This window comes from Heloderma suspectum, chromosome 2 (assembly GCF_057233095.1).
Source record: "Heloderma suspectum isolate Gila_16-S chromosome 2, 16-S_ref, whole genome shotgun sequence".
Lineage (NCBI taxonomy): Eukaryota > Metazoa > Chordata > Lepidosauria > Squamata > Helodermatidae > Heloderma > Heloderma suspectum.
The window spans coordinates 168,233,040-168,256,602 of record NC_139459.1 but is presented as its reverse complement, the minus strand read 5'-3'; the positions used below and the strand labels follow the sequence as shown (position 1 = coordinate 168,256,602).

Sequence of the window (23,563 nt, the reverse complement as noted above, 5' to 3'; positions counted from 1 at the left end):
GGGAGACAGCGGAGGACAGGAAGGCCTGGCGTGCTATGGTCCATGGGGTCACGAAGAGTCGGACACGACTTATCGACTGAACAACAACAAAATGCAAGCTTTTACTCAAATGCGCCTGTTCTGGCCAGCCAAACCAGCCTCATCATTGCCATTTAACAGCCAGCCATTCTACCTGAGGCTGCTGAAAAGACTGCAGTTGGCTCCCTGAATTCTAACGTCTTCTAGAGAAGCAAGGAGGACAGGGCCTCACCACCTAAGGCTGCTGAATAGAAATGTTAACTCATGTTGATTAACAAATACAAATAATAACTCTATCATGTATTATATTTGTTGTAAGTCGGTATTTAAACCTGTTTAGTTATATAAAATAAAGCGTATTCTATTGCACCAATCCCATTCTTCCCACACTCCTGATCTCGTGTGGTGTACTGGCTTAAAAGGTGAGTCAAGATGTCCCTGGTTCAAATCTTGTTTCTGTCGTGAGCTCACTATCCTTCAACTTCTGCACCCACATCTGTAATATGGGGATAGCACTATTGGGTATTTTGCATGGCTGTAGGTGGGATTACTGAGATAGCACAGACAAAAGTGCTGTGGGACATGAGATGTATTATTAAAATGCTACATTATTATTGTTGTACAACACAAAGTAACTTAAAGAGCTTTCTAAATAAAATACGACAGCGTATCCACTCCCACCACCTGTTCCAAGTCTCCCCTGACTTCCAACAGCCTCTGTCTAGCCTCCAGATGTGCTCCACTTCTAGCCTTCTATAACCCTTCTCCTACCTCCACCATTATCATTTCCTCACCCACCCACCCCCACCAGCCAAAGAACTGTTTTGCTGGATAACACCAAAGACCCATCTGGTCCAATATTTGGTTTCTAACAGCAGCCAGATAAATGCCTCTGGGGAACTTACAAGGGCTTATTTTAAATGAGAGTCTGCCTCGCAGCTGGTATTCAGAGACTTCCATACTTAAAGATTTCATTTAGCTGTCATAGTTAACAGAAGCAATGATAGATTCTTTGCTTTCATACGTTTGGTCTTACTTCTCCCCAGCCAAACCTTATTGTTTCAATTTACATATTGAAAGTCCAAGTAAACAAAATACAACATGCAAATAAAAAGTTTTTTTTTTAACAATAAATATGAACATCATTTCCATTCATAATATTAAAGACACTTTACAGAGTAATGGTAGATTATAAAGAAATATTTTCTCCACTATTCACTTTACTCTCTTCAGTAGTTATTCTTCCTCATACACTATCTCCATTTGCTTAAAACAATAAATGCATATGTGCTACCTATTCCTTGTTGTTCCATATTTTGGTAAACATCTAGTCACATATTTTACAGCTCTTGCGGGCAGATTACTGCACTACAGAGAAAAGTTGCACAGCAGTACGGAATCTGTGTAGTTTACAGTACCAATGCATAATTTAAAGGGGTTTCTCCATCAACCTTCTTTCTCTAGAGCCTAGACACATATTTTCCCCCCAAAAGCCATTAAAACTGAAGCAGCTGTCACCACCATCTCTACCAGCAATTCCACTACGTCTTGTGGTAATATTTTCACTACACTTACCCCACCCCTTTAGTGAGTTATCTGGTGATGGTTCCGCCTTGCTTGCCCCCAGCATGTTTTTTAAAGGTACACTGGCTCTATACATGGAGGCTCCATCATCGGCTTTTCTTTCCTTTAATTTTTTTTTTTTTTACTGTTTCATCGACAAGCAATGCGACACGAAAACTCAACTGACACCAAGCATAAAACAACAGAGCGACGACGATCTGCGTAAAACGATACAGATATAGAAAACCGTCGGGCTGAACTTCCCTCTTGAGCGCCTGCCGATCTAGATTTAGCGAGGGAGGGTTCGTCGTCAGCAGCTGGGACCAGCACACTGACAGCCCTCCCCCCGCCCTCCCCCCGCCCTCCCCCCAGGAATTCCGCTGTAAACCCATTTCTAAAAGCCGCCCGAGCTTGAAGGTCCCCCTCGCCCCTGCAGCCATCTCCCTGCTCCCCCAGCTCTTCTCCCCCCCACCCCCGAGGCGCCATTTCCCCCACAGGCGCCCGCCGCCCCCTCGCTCCCCCCGCTCCGGCAGCGCCGCCATTCGCCGGGGCCCACCTCAGAGCGCGGCGGAGGGGAGCCCCCCCCAGCCAGAGCCGCCTCAGGTGGGCGCCGCCAGAGACAGCTCCAGCCCCCGCCCACCACTCGCATCCGGAGTGTCAGGCCGGCCGAGACGCCGCTCGCTATTGGCTCCATGAGTCGCCCTCTCCTATTGGCTAACGCGCCGCCGCCGGTCGGGTTCCTGGGCTTCGTCGGCTCCCCCCTCCCCCCATCTCCTTCTCCCTTACGGGCTTCGCCGAGGAGGGCAAACGCGTCCGTCTTTTCATTGGCTACGCGGGACAGGGGAGAGGACTTACCTCTACCTGCCGGGGTTCTGAGTGGAGACCTTAAAGATGACGGGCGGCTCTTCGGGGCTGCCTGAGTGGGCGCCTCCGGACGTCGCCTTTGTAGCTCCGGCTGGCTGCGCAGTTCTGCCGCTTGGCAGCTTCTGGGCCGCCACGTGCCCGCGCTGGCTTGCAGTGTAGACGGAGGAAAAGTACTTTCGTATGTGCAATGTCTAGCCGCAGCCAGACCGGAACTAGAATCACATGCTGATCCGAGGGTGGTTTCACATTATTAATTCTCGTTCGTGTGTGCACGTATATACATATATATACAGGGCTGCGGGGGGGGGCAAAGGGGGCAATTTGGCCCGGGTCCCGCACAGCACCCCCCTCCCCTGCCAAGCGCATTTTATAAATTTAATAAATTTATATTAATTTAATAAATTTATATTAAATTAATAAATTGAATAAATTAATAAATTGTATTAATACATTTAATAAATTTAAATTTAAGCCATTCACAAGGAGAGCATTTTTTTTTTAATTTTAAAAAAATGCTCTCACCTGCTCAGAATGTTGCTGCTATACCAGAGCCTTTCCCTGGATCATAAAGTCTTTGGAACCTGCCTGGTGCCCAGTGCCATGCAGGGCTTGTTGTTGTTGTTCAGCCGTGTCCGACTCTTCGTGACCCCATAGACCATAGCACGCCAGGTCTTCCTGTCCTGCGCTCTCTCCCGGACGGTGCTCAAGTTCATATTCATTGCATCGGTGATACTATCTAGCCATCTCATCCTCTGCCGTCCCCTTCTCCTTTTGCCCTCAGTCTTTCCCAGCATCAGGGTCTTTTCCAGAGAGTTTTCTCTTCGCATTAGGTGGCCGGAATATTTGCACTTCAGCTTCAGTATCTGTCCTTCCAATGAGCAGTCGGGGTTGATTTCCTTTAGGGTGGACTGATTTGACCTCCTCACAGTCCAGGGGACTCGTAAGAGTCTTCTCCAGCACCACAGTTCAAAAGCATCAATTCTTCAGCGCTCAGCCTTCTGTATAGTCCAGCTCTCACAGCCATATGTTACTACTGGGAAAATGCAGGGCTAGCCACCCTAATTAAAAGGAGAAGTGCCACAAAAAATAGGGTCAACTCAGGCTCTCAGCCTGAGCTGGCCAATCAAAGATGGCGTCTTCCCTGTGTGTGTGTGTGTGTGTGTGTGTAATTTTGGGCGATGGGGGTTGTACAGAGGAAGAAAGCTGGCTGATTGTCAGTAAACGGAGTAGGTGGCTGGCTGGCCAGTCGGAGCCACTTGTGGGTGTGTTGGGTGGTCCAAGCCCAGTTGAGAGGAGTGACTGAAGCATAGTAACTGCTTTATTTCCACTATACCCTTCTTAACGTGTAGAAGGGGCGGGGGGAGACCAGACCAGACCATCACTGTTTATTTTTTTCATGTTTAAACCAGTATGTTCTTCATTTAAAAATCTTTCCAATCTCTCTTTTGGGTGTCTGGAGAAATTCGTAGGTGCTGTAGCATTGTAAAATGCAGCAAAAATCTTTGTTCCCATCTTGTTTATACCATCTCCCACCCCCCCTGCCCCCGCCCAATGCCTGGGAAAAAACAGTTATGTGACCTCTGCTAGAAATTGCTTTCTCTGTGTTGCTATTCTGGATAAATTGAGGTGGGGGTGGGGTGGAGTGGTCTGAACTGGTTTTAAATTGGGGCCTTTTTTCTCTTCCATTATACTTGCTTTAAGGCTCAATCCTATGCATGTTTAAACAAAAAGAGGCCTGCAACTCCCTGGCTGGCTGGAGCATGCTGGGAGTTGTAAGCTATTTTTCTGTCTATGCATGCATAGGATTGCGCCTTTAAGTAATTAATTGGCCTCCTTTTTGTGGTGCTATGCAGTGCTTCTCAGTCTGTTTTTACCCTTTCCCTTTTTTGGTGGTGCAAAGTAATGCCCTAGAACATATATTTCTGGTTAAATTCCTCCTGTTTTGTATTTGCAGTTTTTAAAAATTATTTTAAACCCTGTGATTATATATCAAACTCAGCATTAACTTCAACTGCCTGCTGCCTCAGTTTTCCTGTGTATGAAATCGGTTCGCCCTCTCCTCCCCTGCTTCCAATCATTGGTAAGTGGACTCTGCCAGAAATTGCTTTCTCTGTGCTGCTATTCTGGATAAATTGGAGTGGGGGATGGGGGGTCTGAACTACTTTTAAATTGGGGTGTTTTTGTCCTCCCTTATGCTCGCCTTAAGTAATGAATTGAGGGCAATGCCCGGGCTCCATTTTGTGGTGCTATACAATGAATCTCAGTCTGCTTTTTTTTTTAACCCTTTCTTTTGGTGGTGGAAAGTAACACCTTAGAACACACATTTCTGGCTAAAGTCCTCCAGTTTTCTATTTGCTGGTCAAAATTATTGTTTTAAACCCTGTGATTATGTAACCCATACTCAACATTGACTTCAGTGGCCTGCTGCCTCCGTTTTTCTGTGTTGTCAAATGGGTTCTTCCACTCATTGATAAGTTGCCTTAGAACACATACTCTTTGGTTAAATTCCTCCTTTTTCTGCTTGCTGGGCCACACTTTTAAAAAAGCCTGTGATTATCTATACTAAATATTCAAGGGCAAATTTTCAATCATTTCTTGCTAAAAAAAAGTCACCCATTATAACAGAACTTCTGGTCATAATCCTTACTCCACGTTGGCTGGCTATGTAGTGTACCTCATAGGCCTTCTTTCAATCATACGCATTTTCACTCTGAAGTCACAATTAGTGTAATGGCTCTTGCACTCTTGACTGTGCATAGCATTACAGTGGTACAGGGCACAGTATTTTATTTCTTGTTTTTAACAGAACTACCAGCTCATGTCGTTTTGTATTAATATTGTATTCTGTTCCAGGCTTCTGACAAAAAAAAATTGTGGAAACAGCTCAGAACTTGGTTCTGGAATACTTCCTAGGCAGTGGTTACTACACCTCTGAAAGCTCTGTGTGCATAGTTCTTCTAGGAATAGTGAATGGAGGATAGGGGTGCTGTAAGGGGAGGAGGAGGCCATACACCTTTTCTTCCAGCAATTTTAACTAAATGAAAAATAATACATTTTTAACACTTGTTTCAACAAAATTTCCTTTAAAATTGTCAATTTGTAAGAGATAAATGGCATATATTTAAACATGAAAATACTTGGCCCAGTAACGGAGGGGATGCTGCTCTCCAAACCCACTTTAACATTAGGTCCGAAATATTTTTAATTACCTATTGAAAGATGGAGGGAGCAGTCCTACCGGGATAGGCGACCGCCTCCGAACTCGGAGGTGACCGCCTATCCAATGCAGGGCAGGAGAAGCGCTGAGGGGATCATCCCCTCCATGCTTCAGCTGCCCTGCATTTGCGGCTAGACAGCCAATTTCGGCTGTCTAGCCTTGGGAAGGCAGAGTGAGCGGGGGAAGCAGCTGCTGGACGACACATTGGATGCGTCGTACTGGCATTTCTGCCTTCCCCGCCTCGGACCGCCCCGTTTTCGCTGCTCCGTGCTCCTCTTCCAAGCGCGAAGCACAGGGTCATTCCAAGCTGCCTGCGAGGTAACACGGGAGAGGGGGAAGGTCAGTTCTCAGGGAACCGACCTCAGAGCGCAGGATCCCCGAAACCAACATATCCTATGGCCATCTAGCCACTGACTAGTGGCCGTAGGTTAGCTCCCTTAATGTACTAATAATTAGTTATTTGGTACAAATATTTCAATATTTACTTTTTTAATTATTTAGGTATTTATATGTATACTGTAGTTATTCAAGAAGCTGGGACTTTTTAAATGAGATTTATGGTCTTTCAATTATATATAATTTCAAAACAATTGTAATTTTTGTGTGTGACAGGGGCCCCATGAAAATTATCTTGCCCTGGGCCCCCAGATTCCTCTGGGTGCCCTGTATACATATCCACACACACTAATGAATTTTTCTTTTTTAAATACATTTAAGATTTATTAAATTTTAATTTAGTGCTTTAGAGCACAGTCCTATCCAGATAGGCGGCTGCCTCTGAACTCAGAGGCGACTGCCTATCCAATGCAGGGTAGGAGAAACATGGAGGGGATTGTTCCCTCTGTGCTCCTGCTGCCCTGCATTTTCGGCTAGACATAGGATGTGTCGTACAGGCATTTCCACCCTCCCCGCCCCAGAACGTCCCCAGACATGCCCCATTTCTGCCGCTCCACACTCCTCTTGCGAGCACGGAGAATGGGGTTGTGTGTGGAAGTGCGGGGAGGTCAATTCTTCAGGAACTGACTTCAGAGCACAGGTTCCGAAGCCGGTTCCTGGAAAACAAGGTATCCTATGGATGTCTAGCCACTGTCTAGCGGCCATAGGATTGCTCCTTCCGTAAACCACCTTTCGACATACTAATTATATAATTAATCCTATTAATTTACTCCAAAATCACTATTGGAGAGGTTTTGCTCATCGTAGACCTCTTGAAAACAACTGCATGTAGCTTGCATTTGAACATAAAAATGTGCAGATGCATGGGTGAATTAAAAATCAGTTTAATTTAAATCAACTAAACGTACAGTCTCATGAAAATGTGGTAGTGGTCACACCCACAGACCTTGAATTAGCTACCAATCAAGCACAGGGGTTCGTTTCAGTTTTTCATCTCATGAAAATGGCTCTGTGGGTCCCGAACTACCAGCTCTTGTTTCTTGCATGTACTGAGTTTTCCATTTCATTTTCTCTCACTAAAGTCACATGTGCAATGAATGGCACAGGGTGGATAAGATTGTTATTGGTCTAGGTAGTGGTAGAGCCGGGCCAAGCAAGCAGAGGAATTAGTTAAGTCAGAAAGACAATATACAGGGTGGATAAAAATAGATTTTAATACTAGATGCTCAAATACTCATTTAGGAGAAGCTGACAGCCACCTGCAGCATCATTTTGGCCAGCAGCTGATATATTCTATACAAGTCAAAACATACATTTATGGCCATCCCACTGCTTCAAATAACAGTTTTGAAAGGAGAAGGGTAGAGGCAGTAGGTGAAACCTAGCATCCTGGAAACAACCGAGGTGTATTGATTTAAATCACGGTGATTTAAATCATGAATTAAATTGGTGAGAAAAGGCCTGTCTAAATCACAATTTTAAATCAAGTTTCCCATCTGAAACTTTTTCATATATTTCCTGAACAATGGTGCAAATCTGACTGCTAAACCATGTTAACTTACAACTAAAGAGCATATTATTTACACTATTTCATTCTCACAAGTAGACTACAGAGGGAATGTCTTTAAAATATTCCCATAAAAGGTCTTTGTTATGACTAACAATCTTGACAGTTTGAAGTTAACAGTACAATCCTATACATGTCTTCTCAGAAATAAGTTCCATTGAGTTGGTGGGGCTTACTCCCAGGTAAGTGGGTGCAGGATTGCAGCCTTAGCATGAGACTACAGAAAGATGCACACTGTACAATGTTGCCTTCTCTTTTTCTTTCCAGTGTTGCTCCTTTCTGCTTTATTCTGTCTTGGCCTAGACTTGCCCTCACAAAAAAACAAATAGCAAACAAAAAAGAAATGCTCTACCACCACGTAAGCACAGAACAACAACCCTACCTTGCCTGTGCCTTTGCACATGCGACTTTAGTCACAGAAACTTAAAGCTAAGCAGTTTCAAGAGCTATTAGTTTGGCTGGACAGAGCCATTTCCATGAGCCGAAAAACTGAAATGAATGCCCATTGGTAGGTAACTTCATTTTTATGACACTGTATGTGTAGATTTAGCATGTTTATGATGAGATTTTATTGTAACTATGTTATTTTTAAGTTAGAGAAAATATTTTATTTATATATAAATAAAATATTTTATGTTTAAAAATAAAATGATTTAAATTTTTAAAATCCTACTTAAATGTCTTTAAAAATCCTTTTAAAAAAAATCATCAGTTTTTTACCCACCCTGGATGCATCAGGATTTCAACCCAGGTGTTCCATCCAAGAGACAAAGAACTTGAGCACACACTTGCTGGCAGGTTAAACACGTGTCTGGCAACACCAATTTAAGTTGTGGTTGGATATGCCCAACACTGATGCCACTTTGCAGCAGAGATGCAAGTTAGGTGGGTATTAGAATGTTATTTCCATCCAAGAGATGCTAATCAGCATCCCATCTTCTTCATGCATGCTTTGGGCAATGGATAAGATTAGGATATGGACGAGAAACTTTGCCCACCCAAATCAAAAGGGATTCCTCTACCAGCTTTATTCCTTTACATACAGAGTTATGCAGGGACAACCTGAATAGTCTATTGCCAATAAATAACACCATGTTATTTATTAAGTGCTCAGAGCACTTCATATACATTAGTTCAGTAATCCGTACAAATGACCCTATAAAGAAAGAGAATATTATTATTCCTATATTGCGGATGGCGGGATGCAAGGCTGAGAGATACCAGTTGGCTTAAGGCCACCCAGAAAGTTCATAGCAGGGGCAAGAATAGACTTGAAGTTCTTTGCTTAGCAGCTCACCCTTAGTTCTACACTACACAAACTCCAATACTGTCAAATGCATTTAAGAAAAGTATGTTTAGTTAGTTAACAATGCCACTTTTTATCTGAGGTTTCTAGCCTAGTTCCAAGTTTTGTGCAGAATTTCCTGATCTCTGCCCTTCCATCCTCCCACAGAGAAGAACGTGCAGTTCATTCCAAAGAGCTTTTGTGGTAATTACATAAAAACCTCTGCAGTCTCCTCTCATTTGTCAGATGGCCCTGCCGCTTCTGTGCCGCACAATGCACGTGGGTGGGGAATGAGCATAGAAATGACGACGGAGGGCAATTGTGTGGGAACTTTTATGAAAACACTGGGAACAGATTCAAGAGAGCAAGCACTTAGCAGAGATGACTGCAAGCCAAAATGACTGAAAATGAAACAAAGAAAAGCTTGGAGAAGGGCTGCAAGCCAAATACACAGCTAAATAATCTTGCTACATACTAAATAAGGGTGTGTTGCACAGCCAGAGTGAGAGAAGGGCATCACTCCAAGGGAGCTATTAAACACAAATTACAAGGCATTCTGACGATGAAGCAAACCACCATCCTTTCTTATTTTATTTTTTAAATCTTTTTTCTGCAAATACAACAACAAACAAAACAAACGAAGGAGGGGAAACACAAAAAAGAAATGAACAGAGGGGGAAAAACACATCATACAACATATCCACGCACAATAATCATTTACAGCACCCTTAATACAAAAAGAAAAAGAGGGGGAAAGAAGGATTTAACACTTCCATTTCAAATATATGTGTTAATATAAGCAGTCCATATACCTAGAAAGGCATCCATATGAGATTGACCACTGTAGGAGATAAGTTCAACTATAGCAAGAGCAGTAATCTCTTCAGTCCATTGAGTGATAGGTGGTGGGTATTTATCCTTCCAAGCCTGAAGTGTTAGTCCGTTTGCAACCGTAAGGGCTCTCGGCATCCACTTTTGCTGTCCATCTGTTAATCCTCACGTCACGGGGATGTAATTTAAAAGCGCATGAGCATTCACTGTTGTCACAGATTTTTCAAGAACAAAGTTTACACGAGCAATGACTTCCCACAAAAAGGAAGCCACTACAGGACACACCTACTTGTGTCTCAATGAGGCATTGTCCTCTTTGCATTGCCAGCATCTGGCAGAGCTAGCCAGCTTCCTATTAACAGGTCTCTGTGGTGTCTGATGTACGTGAAACATCATTTTCTGTTGAATCAGCTTCAATTTTAAATCTAAATAAATAGTACATGTGGAAACTATAACTTCCATATGTACCATTTATGGATTAGACTACATAGAGCATTCCAACTCCTTATTCCATTCCTCTCTGACATTCTGGACATCTACAGTCAGGGCCAGAAATATTGCAGCAAGGATAATTGTTTTGGCAGTTGACCTCTGCACACCACCACATTGAAGCTGAAAGGAAACACACCCAGATGGGAGCGAAGTCAGGACTTCCAGCTGTAATTCAAGGGGCTCTACAAAAGTGGGCCACTACCCATTCAGGATGGACAGCCAGTGGCCTTAACCCCACCCCCCTGTCATTAGTGGCTCATAAGTAATGGAATGAATGGCTGACAAGCAGCTGCATGGCCAGGTGTGGCCTGTTTCCTGGGTGACCAATCAAGCAGGTAAAAGGCCTGGAGGTGGTTCTGAGTGTTACATTTGCATTTGGTAGCTGTTCACTGGAACTCCCAACATGAGGCCCAAAGAGGTGTCCATGTGAGTGAAGGAGGCCATCATTAGGCTGAGGAAACAAAATAAGCCCATCAGAGATTGCAAAAGCAGTGGGAGTGGCCAATACAACAGTTTGGAACATCCTGAAAAAGAAGGAATTAACTGGCAAGCTCAGCAACAGCAAAAGGCCTGGAAGACCACGGAGGACAACTAAAGGGGATGACCGCAGACTTCTGCTCATGGTAAAGAGGAACCCTTTCACAACATCTAGCCAGGTCAAGAACGCTCTTGCGGAGGTGGGCATGTCATTGTCAACATCTACAGTCAAGAGACGGCTTCATGAATGTAAATACAGAGGCTGCACAACAAGGTGCAAACCACTGGTTATGCTCAAGAACCGAAAGGCCAGATTAGCCTTTGCCAGCAAACACCTAAAAAAGCCTGCCCAGTTCTGGAATAAGATTCTTTGGACTGATGTAGGAAGAGAAAAGTATGGAGAAGGAAAGAAACAGCTCATGATCCAAAGCATACCACATCATCTGTCAAACATGGTGGAGGCAGTGTTATGGCATGGGCATGTAGGGCTGCCAATGGAACCGGGTCACTGGTGTTTATTGATGACCTGACTGCTGATAAAAGCAGCAGGATGAATTCTGAAGTGTATAGGGCTATACTTTCTGCTCAGATTCAGCCGAATGCTGCCAAACTGATAGGACACCGCTTCATATTGCAGATGGATAATGACCCAAAACATACAGCAAAAGCTACCCAAGAGTTTCTCAAGACAAAGAAGTGGGATGTTCTTCAATGGCCAAGTCCGTCACCTGATCTCAACCCAATAGAGCATGCTTTTCACTTACTGAGGACAAGACTGAAGGCAGAAAGACCCACAAACAAGTAGCAGCTGAAGGCAGCTGCAGTAAAGGCCTGGCAAAGCCTCTCGAGGGAGGAAACTCAGCATTTGGTCATGTCCATGGGTTCCAGACTTGAGGCAGTCATTGACTGCAAAGGATTTTCATCCAGGTATTAAAGGCAATCCTTCAGTTTGAAATGATGTTGGTTTGTTCCATTACGTATGAGCCACCAATGATGGGTGTGTGTGTATGCCACTGGCTGTCCTTCCTGAATGGTTAGTGCCCCACTTTTGTCAAACCCCTTGAATTACAGCTGGAAGTCCTGACTTCGCTCCCATCTGGGTGTGTTTCCTTTCAACTTCAATGTGGTGGTGTACAGAGGCCAATTGCCAAAACAGTTATCCTTGCTCCAATATTTCTGGCCCTGACTGTACTTTACTACATTCCAAAAGATTTTTATAAACAGCTATTGTAGGCTTAGCTCTCTATGAAGAGCCAATTAATTCCCCCAATGGTGTAGGAAGCACTGAGACACACATTGCTGACGGCAAATATACAAGCAAGTGCTGTAGCTGAATATACTCCTAACTAGCACTAGGTGGTAAATGATATCTAATCTGCAGTGCTGAAAATGTTAACTCATTGTCTGGTCCTATTAACTGATCTAAAGTATAAATTCTACTATTAGCCCAACTCCACATAAAAGGCCATCTCTCTATTTTCAAGGGTGGATTCTCCCATAAAGTTAATTTAGTATGTGAATATGGATCAAACTGGATCAAAGGCATGACTGGATTTGCACAATATGGCAACCTACCATGAGCAGTCAGCCATGGTGGGTTGTTGTGTTGTTGAAACCCAGCGTGTTTTCATAGGGTGGCTTATTTTTCTCAAACAAGCCACCCTGAGAACCCATGGTTTGTTGTTCATACCCATGGTGGGTTGCCATGTTGTCTGAACCCAGAAGAGCGATTTTATCGTGGGTTGCTGGGATCAGCTACAGAGCTGCTTGGCAAGAGCAGCAAAAAAGCCCATGCCACTCTTTCCGATCTCATCCGTGACTGCCCCTCCACTGATGCCTAAACAATTTATTTGGGGCCCGAAGGGCAGTCTAGGGATTCTGCTCCTGTACCGCCCACCCTGCTGCACGACTGACTCCCTGGCTGAGGTGCTTGAGGTGGTCTCTGATGTGCGTGTGCAGTCCCCTAGCTTATTGGTGTTGGGGGACTTCAATGTACATTCAGAGGCCATCTTCACAGGGGCACCTCGGGACTTCAAGGAGACCATGGCTTCCTGGGAGCTGTACCCTATTCTAACTGGGCCCACCCATGTAGCCGGTCATGCACTAGACCTTGTGTTTGTTTCTGGAGAAGCAGGGATGATCTGGAAGTCGGGGGTATATCCACCACCCCCTTGTCATGGTCAGATCACTATCGTGATGTTGGACTTCTCGGTTCCACAACCCCTCCGCAGGGGTGGAGGACCCATTAAAATGGTCAGCCCCAGGCGTCTTATGGATCCGAATGGATTCCTGAATGCGCTTGGTGATTCTCTTGGACACGCAAACGGCCACTCGGTCAAGACCCTGGTGGGTAGGTGGAATGCCGCAATCACTGGGGCATTAGATCGGGTGGCTCCGAAATGCCCTCTCCCCCTGAACAGGGCTCAGACTGCACCATGATTTAATCCACGGTTACGAGCTCTGAAACAGGAGGTGAGACGGCTAGAGCGCCGGTGGCGGAAGTCTCGCTCCAAAGACAATCAGACACTGGCTAGAGCTGTATCTTCAGCCTATCACATGGCGGTGAAGGCAGCAAAAAAGGAACATTATGCTGCCTTTATCGCATCTGCAGAGTGCTGTCCCAGGAGGCTGTTCCAGGTGGTCCGGAGCCTGGTCAGTCCAGTTGCTCTGGAACCGCTGGAGCATTCTAAGGCCTCTGGTGAGGCCTTGGCAAGGCACTTTGTGGATAAAATTGATCGGATTAGGAGTGTTATTCTGTGCGCTGTGGATACAGTTAGTGAATGAGAGACGGCCTGTGGCAAACCAGTTTTGTGGGATCGGTTCCAGCTTCTTCCTTCTGATGAAGGGGCAAGGTGCTTTCGTCTGTAAGGCCGACCACCTGCTTACTTGATCCCTGCCCATCTTGGCTCATGAGCTGCAGAGAGAGGCTGGGAGGGGGGATCAGAGTGGTGGTGAACGCCTCCCTTGAGGAGGGAGTGATGCCATCAGCCCTCAAGGAGGCAGTGATAAGACTGCTCTTAAAGAAGCCCTCCTTGGATCCCCAAGTTTTGAACAACTTTTGCCCAGTTTCAAATCTGCCATTTTGCGGCAAGGTGATCGAGCGGGTGGTGGCGATGCTGTTGAAGGCACACTTGGAAGAAGCGGATTATCTAGATCCATTTCAATCGGGCTTCAGGCCTGGACATGGGACAGAAACAGCTTTGATGGATGATATGAGGAGGGCTTTGGACAGGGGCAAATGCTCCTTCCTTGTTCTCCTCAACCTCTCAGCAGCTTTTGATACCGTTGACCATGGTATCCTCCTGGACCGCCTGGAGGGGTTGGGCATTGGGGATACCATATTGCAGTGGTTCCAGTCCTTCCTCTCCGGCAGGTACCAGAGGGTAGCACTGGGAGAGGAGGTTTCAGACCCATGGTCCCTCACTTGTGGGGTGCCACAGGGTTCCATCCTCTCCCCAATGCTATTTAACATCTATGTGAAGCCACTGGGGGCTGTCATCAGGAGGTTTGGGGTGCGATGTCATCAGTATGCGGATGACACACAGCTCTACCTCTCATTCAAATCTTCACCAAGGTTGGCCGTAGAATCCCTGTCCAAATGTCTGGAGATGGTGAGTGGCTGGATGGGGAGGAACAAGCTGAAGCTGAACCTTGACAAGACCGAGGTACTTTTGGTGGGAGACAGGAGGAGGTTGGGGGATGTTGACCTGGTGTTGAATGGGGTACGGTTACCCTTGAAAGACCAGGTCCGCAGCCCGGGGGTCATGGTAGACTCCCAGCTGTCCATGGAGGCTCAGGTGACAGCTGTGAGCCCGACAGCGCTGTACCAACTCCATCTGATACAGCGGCTGCGCCCCACCTTCCCGACCATCTGCTCCCATCAGTAGTACATGCCCTGGTCTCCTCTCATTTAGACTACTGTAATGTGCTCTATGTGGGGTTACCCTTGAAGACGGTTCGGAAGCTGCAGCTGGTACAGAACGCGGCGGCTCGCCTGATTAAAGGCAGCCACCAGCGTGATCACATCACTCCAGTGCTGAAGGAGTTGCACTGGTTACCAGTCGTTTTCCAGGCCAAATTCAAGGTGTTGGTTTTGACCTTTAAAACCCTATATGGTTCCAGCCCAGCCTATCTTAAGGAGAGCCTCCAGCAACACCAGGCAGGCTGCTTAACAAGATCAGCCTTGGATGGCCTTCTCTCTGTCCCATCAGCCAGGACAGCTAGGCTGCTGGGGACAAGGGAGAGGGCCTTCTCTGTGGTGGCCCCCACTCTGTGGAACTCCCTCCTTAGGGAACTCCACCATGCCCTCTCTTTAATGTGCTTCTGCCATGCATTAAAAACATGGTTGTTCAGGCAGGCATTTGGGGTGGGTTAGGGTATTTTTAGAAATATGTTTTAAAGTAGAATTTTATTGTTTTAAAATTGTATTGCTGTACATCACCCAGAGTGGCCGGGAGACCAGCCAGATGGGTCATTAAGAAATTCAATAAATAAATAAATACACTTTTATTTAAATTTAAAACATTTCTCAGCCGCCTTTCAGAGCAGAAGCCCTCTCAAGGTGGCGTACAGAAATAAAATACATAAAAACAGTTAAGATCTTAAAAGTGATAAAAACAACAATAAAGCCAACAATAAAACCAGCCACAATGATAACAGCAGTAACAGCAACAACACTGTGGAGGGCCTGTCACCATCTTTTAAAAAAAAATTCAGGGCTTTGGGAGTACGCAAATGGGGCCGTATTTTTTTTAATTATTATTTTTCCTGTTCTTTCACAAGTGCGCAGATTCACCTGACTGATGTCTAGCCTTGCCTTGTCAATTTCCTTGTATGTTTCAGCTGTCAAAGGGAGTGCTGAAGTGAGAGAAGTAGGTGCACCAAAAGGGGGGACGGGGACAACATTTCCCATGTGGCAATGAAATCTTCTCACTAATGAGTGTTGAACTGACACTTATCAGTGTCCTCCTCTGATTCAACACTTGCCCAAGTCTCCAGCAAGTCCAGAAAGGGGAGATAATGGCTCTCTCCCCCACCCCCTGTGAAGCGCAGTAACCACAGCAGTAAGTACTCCAAGAAGGTGTAGAGGAAAACCACCGGAAGACTATTGTATATCGAGGAGATAGGGATGGTGTGCCACAATTGTTCCTTCTATTCCCATGTCTCCTGGAAGACCTTAAAACTTAGGCCTCCTTAAGGCCTTTAGTGTGAAATTCAGTTTTCAGAGTTGGTTGCAGGTGGGGACGGCACGAATGTGGGAGGATGACATGAATGTGGGAGGATGACATGAGTGATGGTACGGCCTCGGAATGCGGGAGGGTACCATCTGGCCATTGTCCGCTCGCTTCGCCTAATCTTTTGAGTGGCTGAAGCACAACAGGTGTGATTAATTGAGGTGCTGTCCTAAGCAGCACGTAGCACTCAAGAGATTAAGGTATAAAAAAGCCCGCAGTTTTGCCCAAGAGGAGCTTCGACGCAGACCTGACCGGGAAGTTGCTGCATGCCGGCCGTATACTGGGGTCTCCTCGTTGTCGTTCGGCTGGGGCTCCCGACAACTGATTGAGGACTGCTTGCTTGGTATTGTATATTCTTCCTGATATCCTTTTGTCTGCTTTAAATAAAATCCTTTGACTTCACCTCCCTTGTGGTGCTTATTGCTCCTGAATCCAAAAAGAACCCTTGCCTTTGACAAGACAGAAGGAGCCATGAAAAGTTGTGTTACCGTAACTTGTGCTTGTTAAAGTAATATATGTGCTTGCATTGTTAAGTGTAACCCAGGTAAGTTAGGGTTAAAAGAACATTTGAGAGTGAGTGAAAGGTGTAGGGTGTGTGTGTGTGTGTGTGTGTGAGAGAGAGAGAGAGAGAGAGAGAGAGAGAGAGAGAGCGCATTCTGAGGTTATGAAAGGAGAGATCTGACACTTAGTCAGATAGGGCCTTAGGGATTGAAGGAACTACATCTAGTTAGTGAGGTTTGGGAACCAGGATTTAGAAGGGGTAGAGTAGGTAGGTTAGGACCAAGTACAGACTTATTAATAATAGTATATATAACTGTTGTGTGTAATACATTTTATTTGTTCATTTTTAATACAAAATCCCATGTGTTTGTTTGGCTTATTGTGCTACCATTAGAAAATCTATTTCCTTCTTACTTCTCCTGTATTGGGTAGAAGGAACCTATTATGCATATTGGATGTAAAACCCAGAGAGCGTAAAAGGGCTGAAGCTTTGTGTGTCAGTGAGGCCAACTGACCAAAGTGGAGGCAGACGTCCTGAGGGGGTTTTCAGTTTCAAAAGGTGGAAATTGAAGAAGGTATAACCAGGGACAGGAATGTTAGAGATACCTATTCCCCTTCAAATGAAAAGGGGTAGCGATCGGAGTGGGGAGAGGATTGGGATGAGGAGACAAGACAGGTTCTGCCACAAAGATGCCTCGGATATGTGCCGGAGCCAGCTGCAGGACTGAGGGAGAAGGAGGGGGAGAACAAGCCATGGCAAGCCTGATCATCTGTCGGGTGTGCTGTAGGTTGTTCTGCGAACAACCAACCCACCATAGCTTATTTGCAGGGTGGCTTAGTGTGTTGTGTAAACCCAGCTGCATGCCAATTCTCTCTCACTGCTAAAATGGTTAATGGAGCCATTCCTTTCTTTTTAATATACCTAGATCCTAATGCCATCCAACCAGTAAGAGGTGCCAAATAATTTGACTCCAAAAAAACCCCATGGAGTATTAAAAGAAAAGGTTGTTTTCTGATCATTGGTACGAGTTAACAAATAAGCTTATGATGTAAACTAAGATCTGGAAAATTAAATCCATCCCCTTTGGGTTTCTCGATACAACCTACAGGCATTAAATCAGATTTTGACCCATTAATAGCATAACCCGAAAGTGTACCAAAAGTATCAAGTGAGCTGATTAATTTTGGTGTACTGATAAGTAACAAATTATCTGTGTATAAAGCTCTTTTATACTCAACCTGCTCATGCCCCAAACTGCAAATATTAATTGCACATGCCAAGGATCAAATATTAATGGAGACAAAGGACAGCCCTGCCTTGTGCCCAGCTCCAAACCAAAAAAGCTTGGGAAAATTCCATTTGTCATCACTTGTGATGCAGGAGGGAGATAAAGAATTCTACTCCATCTCAAAAATTCCTATGGAAATCCAATTTTTCTAAGGTCACAACATAAACTGGCAATATATAACTTGTCAAATGCTTTCTCTGTATCAAATGAAATAATCGCAGCCAAACCTGTTCTTTTAGAGTTCAAAGCAATCAGATTTACTGCAAGCCTTAAATTATCCACTCCCTGTCTCTGGTGAATAAATCCCACTTGATCAGGATGGGCTAATGTGTATATCACACATTGAAGTCTATTAGCTAGAATTACCGTTAATGTTTTAGCATCCACATTATTTAAAGAAACTGGTCTATAATTTGCACGGTCTTTGCCAGGTTTAGGGATAACTGATATATAAGCGTTGTATAACGAGACAGGTAAAGTTCTTGATTCAAAAGCCTCACAATAAAGACAGAAAAGCTTAGGAGTCTGAAGTCTAAGTGGGCCTGATACCATTCTGTAAGAAAACCTTCTGGCCCTGAAGGTCTCAATGACATACTTAACCTCTTCCATCCACAGAGGCTCTGTAAGCAGCTCTTTTTGTTGCAAATCCAGTTGTGGAAAGACCATACAGAGAAGTAAAGCAGACTGGTTTTTGCATCTGTTATATCTTGCCAGCAAAGAAGACAGACATGGTAAGACAGACATGGTAATAGTAGGCTAGAGCAGGGATTCTCAGACTAGCACACACGCACACAGACACACGAAGCTTCACTGGTGGCACTTGTAGTACAGGGAGACGCAACAGATAAATAAAAGGCCAGACCAAGGCCAGATGTCTGAGGATCCTCATCTATGTACAAGGGTCACCATACAAGGTATAGTGGTCTGCATCCTCATACACAAATATACAAGAATTCAGGGTTATGTCCTGCTAACTTGGCCTTCATTTGGATGACAGAGCAAGAGGAGTACCTAGAGAGGTTGGCAGTTCTGAGAGGGACCGTATACTGGAAAGGGAGCAAGTTCTCTCTGGTGTATTGCTGCAGGGGTGTGTGTGGGGGTGTTATTTGCTAGGCAAAAAGAAGCATGGAAACGCCATTAATGCCAAATAATGTTTTGCATGTCACCTCCCCAAAACACGAAAAGTTGATTGAACTGAGATGGTATGTCATTAAAAACATGCCCAGTACACTACTGAGGTTCTTTAAATGCTGCCAGACACAAATACCTTAGTGCAGCCAATAAATCGTCTACGTTGGGGGGGGGGGGGGCAGAATCCTAGACCCAGCTGACAATGCTGCACCGACATCACTGTTGAAAATAAGATGTCTAACTTCCTGATTTCCCAGCTCCCAAGCGGGGTCCTTATTTTGACTGACCCCACTTGGGAGCTGACCCATAGCAGACTGAGAAATTATGCAAACCTGCATGATTTAGACAGAGCCTAGAGAAGTCATATTCCTGGGCACAGAATTGTATTATTTCTTTCCTACAGAGTAGAACAGCCAGCCCTGATTATGTCCTGCCACCACCTCCAGCAGATGAATGGCAATGCACAAGGGGTTTGCTGCAATGGAAAGTGGGTGTCAGCAGCTTTTGCCTGACCATGAAGCAGTTTAGAAGTTGGGTGCCAAAGGCTAAGAGCCAACCACCATTAATACTGATCAAAGCCACACTGTAAACTCCACCCACAATCCACCTTGCAACAGCCAGCATGAAGCAATTGCACAAAGCATTTCTGAGGCTGTCCAATATATTGGCATGCCTACTCCGAGCCGCTGGCACTTCATTACACACCCAACATGTGGCCTGCACAACCACCCTTGCAGGAATATTTGATTGTTCCTTTGCTGCCTCCCCTCCATTTTAGCTGCTTAGCAAATAGACTCAACTGGAATCTCTGCTCTGCTCCTTGGCAGGTAGAACCTGAACTCTTAGCACTGGAAAGCACCAGAACAGACAACACAATCATAACGGTCACGTTTCAGGTTCTGATATAGTTAGACACAGACACTTCAATGGACAACAGTCATGTTCAGAAAAGTCCCATCCACACATGTGTCCAATACATGGAGGGGGAAATGGGCCAGCACCACTCACCTCTAGTGTGTCCAGATGTTTGGCATGATCTCTCAAACAGGAGCCTATGCAGGTAAAGTTGGGGAAGATGATCTGATCAGGAACCCTGACAACATAAGAGTTCTTGACCACATCGAGAGCCTATGCATGTCAGGTCGTTTTTAGATGTTGCGCTCAATGCAGTACCCCCGCAACCTATCATTTTTCTTCTTCCCTGCTCCTAGGGTGGAGCACAGCATACCCCAAGTGAACCCCTTTCCCCATCAACAATCATTCAATCCCTCCACAACCAGGACCCCAACTCATTCCCTATCATTTTTGCTATTCCAACACCTTTCTGAAACCCCCTTTCAATGTCCTTTCCCCAATCCCACCACAGAAAATAGCAACAACTAGAACATTCGCTTTCCTGAACCCCTTTCCAGGAATCCCCAAACTGCCAGTAGGCCCATTTGCATGTCACGACAGCCCATCGTAGGTTATTTATCTGTGAGGCGTGACCGGTGCCCCTGGGCGCCAGTTTTGCATGGTGCCTGGCTTGCTGTGTTGTGCAAACCCAAGCAACAAGGGTTGTTCGTGGGTTAGACAACCCTCAAATAAACCCTGCCTCCTGGGTTCGCACAAGGCAAGCTGGATGCCCATGGATGCCATGCAAAAATGGCACCCGCAGGCACCTGGCACATCACACCCCCATGGGTGAATTAAGCCATGGTGATCTATCATATAATGTGAACCAGGTCAACACCTTTAGGTGCCACCGAACAGCAGTGGCCCCGGGTATACAGGCCTTTAAATAGCCCTTGAGAGGGGATGCCCCAGCTTGAATCTGGCCACGGATAGTATGAGCTCCCTAACCTGGGATTCTCCTCTTGTTTTCCCCTTAGGGCAAGTGCCCACGGATCATTTCTCTGGGTCCAGTACAAACTGCAAACATGCCCCACCCTCCACAATCCCTTGTCTTCTAGAACTGGAGGAAGGCCTGTCTTACCTCATCATTGACGACCTTCTGGAAGCTGACAAAGACCTTCCTTTTCAGGAAGGGATTCGATATGCAATTTGAACTTTCTGGGTTCTGGTTGACTATTTTAAAAATTTTGACTGCTGCGTTGTTTTCTGCTGCTGTTTTGTTTTAATGTTTGGTATTTACGTTGTAAGTTGAAAGAATGATTTTTGTTGCGAAACTCCTAGGAGAAAAGGCAGGATATATTTTAAAATATTGTACTAGTCTTTTAGCTTTGTTTAGCTCACCTGGTTTAGCCCCAAGTTTGTCTGACTTCTAAGTGTTTATAGCCAGACATGGCAGTATGGCATGTATGTTGACTATATACAAGCACACTGACAATGCCTTTTAGATATTATTCTCAGTCCTGGGAGACCCCTGCCCTAGCTTATTTTCTTCTGTATATTCTGGGCCCTGTAAATCATCTCAGCAGCACTAGTCTCCACCATCACTAGGATCTCAGTGGCCCTGATTATGGTACTTATCTCTCCCACCTGTCAGCTGCCTCATAGAAAATGCCAGCGGGAATTAAGAAAGTCTGGGGCTTGCAGTTCAAGTGCTCACGTTACATACAGAGGCACATGTCTCTCAAACCACAAGTCCTAGAGTTTCCTGTACAAGATCTCTTCCTGTTCTAGAGGGCTTCTGGTTGGCTTCAGCAAATCTCACAAGGTCTGAATACCCCAGATATGTTTGCATAAACATTCTCAAGCACAATCTACAACTTAAAAAAAAACACACCTAAGTGCTTTTTTTACCCTAATGTTAATTACACAACACCCTTCTGCCAAGACTCCAGGGAAATGTATCCATTCCCTACCTCCATATGCCTGAACGGTGCTCAGGGCAAATAGCTCTTTAAGAAATTTCTGGGAAGATGGGAGAAGTTATTATAGAATGACTGTACCTACCTAGCAACTTTATTAGTATGATTTATTCTCCACCTCTCCCAGAAAATATCCAAGACATCTTACAGTGGGTAGTATCCTATTGTGCCTGGGTGCTCATAGGACCCACTGCTTGTGCAACAAGACTTTGGCGCTTCTAAAAATAACCTGAAAGGAGCAGAAACGCTAATTTCTGGAATAGGGCAGGACAAGCGGAGATTGCAGAAGGGAAGACCGCTGACCTGTCCAGATCCTTAGCATTTCTAAGGTTATTTTTAGAAGCACCAAAGCCCTGTTGTGCAAGCAGTGGGTCACATGAGTAGAACGGAAATAGTGGAGGCAGAGCGGACCCACTGGATACTGCCCAATGGCCTTTAGTTTCAAAACAGCTATTTAATTCCCTGTACCTATCTTAATTGGCCATCCCTCATCCTCTTAAAAACCACAGGCATTCCAGTGGTCTACAGCCACTGTGCTATTATATAAAGTCCCATGGGGGGTGGACCAAGAGAGCTACAAATTACTTTATCCTACAAGGTATTTAACAGAACACTAAACAAGTATTTGTAACTTGTGTAGGCAAGACTATAATTTATTCCAACAAATGATGTTGAGCTGGAGTTGGTCTTCCCATATCAATATTCACACTAGATGAGGAGCAGGCTCGTAAAACTCAATCTGTACCAAGAACTGGACTGGTCTTTTTATTTCTCTCTTCCCAAGGCACAGGAACCATTGTTCAAAAGTATGTTATACACAAACAGAACAAAAACCAAACAAAAGACGATGCAGATTATCAGTTCAGAATAAGGGTTCAATTAAAATATTGATGTATTACACTCAGAGGCTCCAAATAAAATAAATCACAGGACGTAAACCCACTATCAAAGAGGACTGTTACATCTTGGGTTTGCTCAGTCTTCTGTGCTGTGCCACATCAAGGCCTGGGATGGGGTAGGCACCCTGGAGGCCTCCTGCTCCAAGACTCCAGTTCAGTGTGGCAGCCTAGTGTGAGAAGGGACAGCACTTTTGTGCACTATAGTTTCTCCATGGTCTGGTGCTTAGCCAGTCTCTGCTGCTCTTAAATATGTTTGAAATACAATCGTTCTGATCTTTGACCCTCAAAAGGACAAACTAGGACTCTTCACGCGACATGACAGCCCACCGTGTCATTCAACCCTTGACAAGGCTGTGGTGCATGCGGGGCACATGCAGCCGCCATTGAACATGCAATCCCTGCTCAGGTCTTGTCATATCATGCAAACGCGCCAAGCTTGGGTTATTTGAGGATTAAACAATCCTCCCATTACCCATGGTCTGTTTTAGAACATTTAGGGCACAATCCTATGCACGTTTAGACAGAAAAAAGTCCCACAACCTCTGGCATTTCTCAGCCAGCATGGTTGGCTGGGGCATGCTGGGAGTTTTAGGACCGTTTTCTGGCTCAACTTGTGTAGGATTATACCCTAAAAAGCACTTTAGTGCTGGCCTCCCAACTAGATATCCTTGGCATATACTGCCATTTCACAAATTGTTCTAGTTTCCCCAGCTACGGCTGGCTAGGGAATGATGGGAATTGTAAGACTCTTTTCTGTTTAAACACACATAGGATTGTTTTAGACCATACTTGCTGGGTTCACACAACGTGACAACCCTTAAGCAGGGGTTGCATATTCAATTTTGCATTCATGGACACTGTGGGTTAAATGACCCATGATGAGCTGTGGCATATTATCTGAACCCAGTCAGATAATATGAACCCAGTCTGATAAGGAATTTCCCTCACAGGTCATGTGACCTGCCCTAAAATGTTGCCTTCCAACA

At 45.1% G+C, this 23,563-nt stretch overlaps 1 protein-coding gene across 5 annotated transcripts in view; it reads right to left on the bottom strand.

Annotated features, from left to right (window-relative positions):
• The window catches only part of TYK2 (tyrosine kinase 2), an 83,506-nt gene extending 63,587 nt beyond the window's left edge, over positions 1–19,919 (bottom strand). For 2 of the 5 annotated variants that reach the window (XM_084835864.1, XM_084835869.1), the window contains exon 1: positions 2,138–2,302. The gene's annotated coding sequence lies outside the window, so the exon portion shown is untranslated. Of the gene's footprint in view, positions 1–1,593; positions 1,650–2,137; positions 2,303–2,436; positions 2,529–19,873 lie in introns of those variants that run through there. The other 3 variants (XM_084835867.1, XM_084835866.1, XM_084835868.1) reach the window with 3 other exon arrangements.
• Between the last annotated feature and the right edge of the window lie 3,644 nt (positions 19,920–23,563).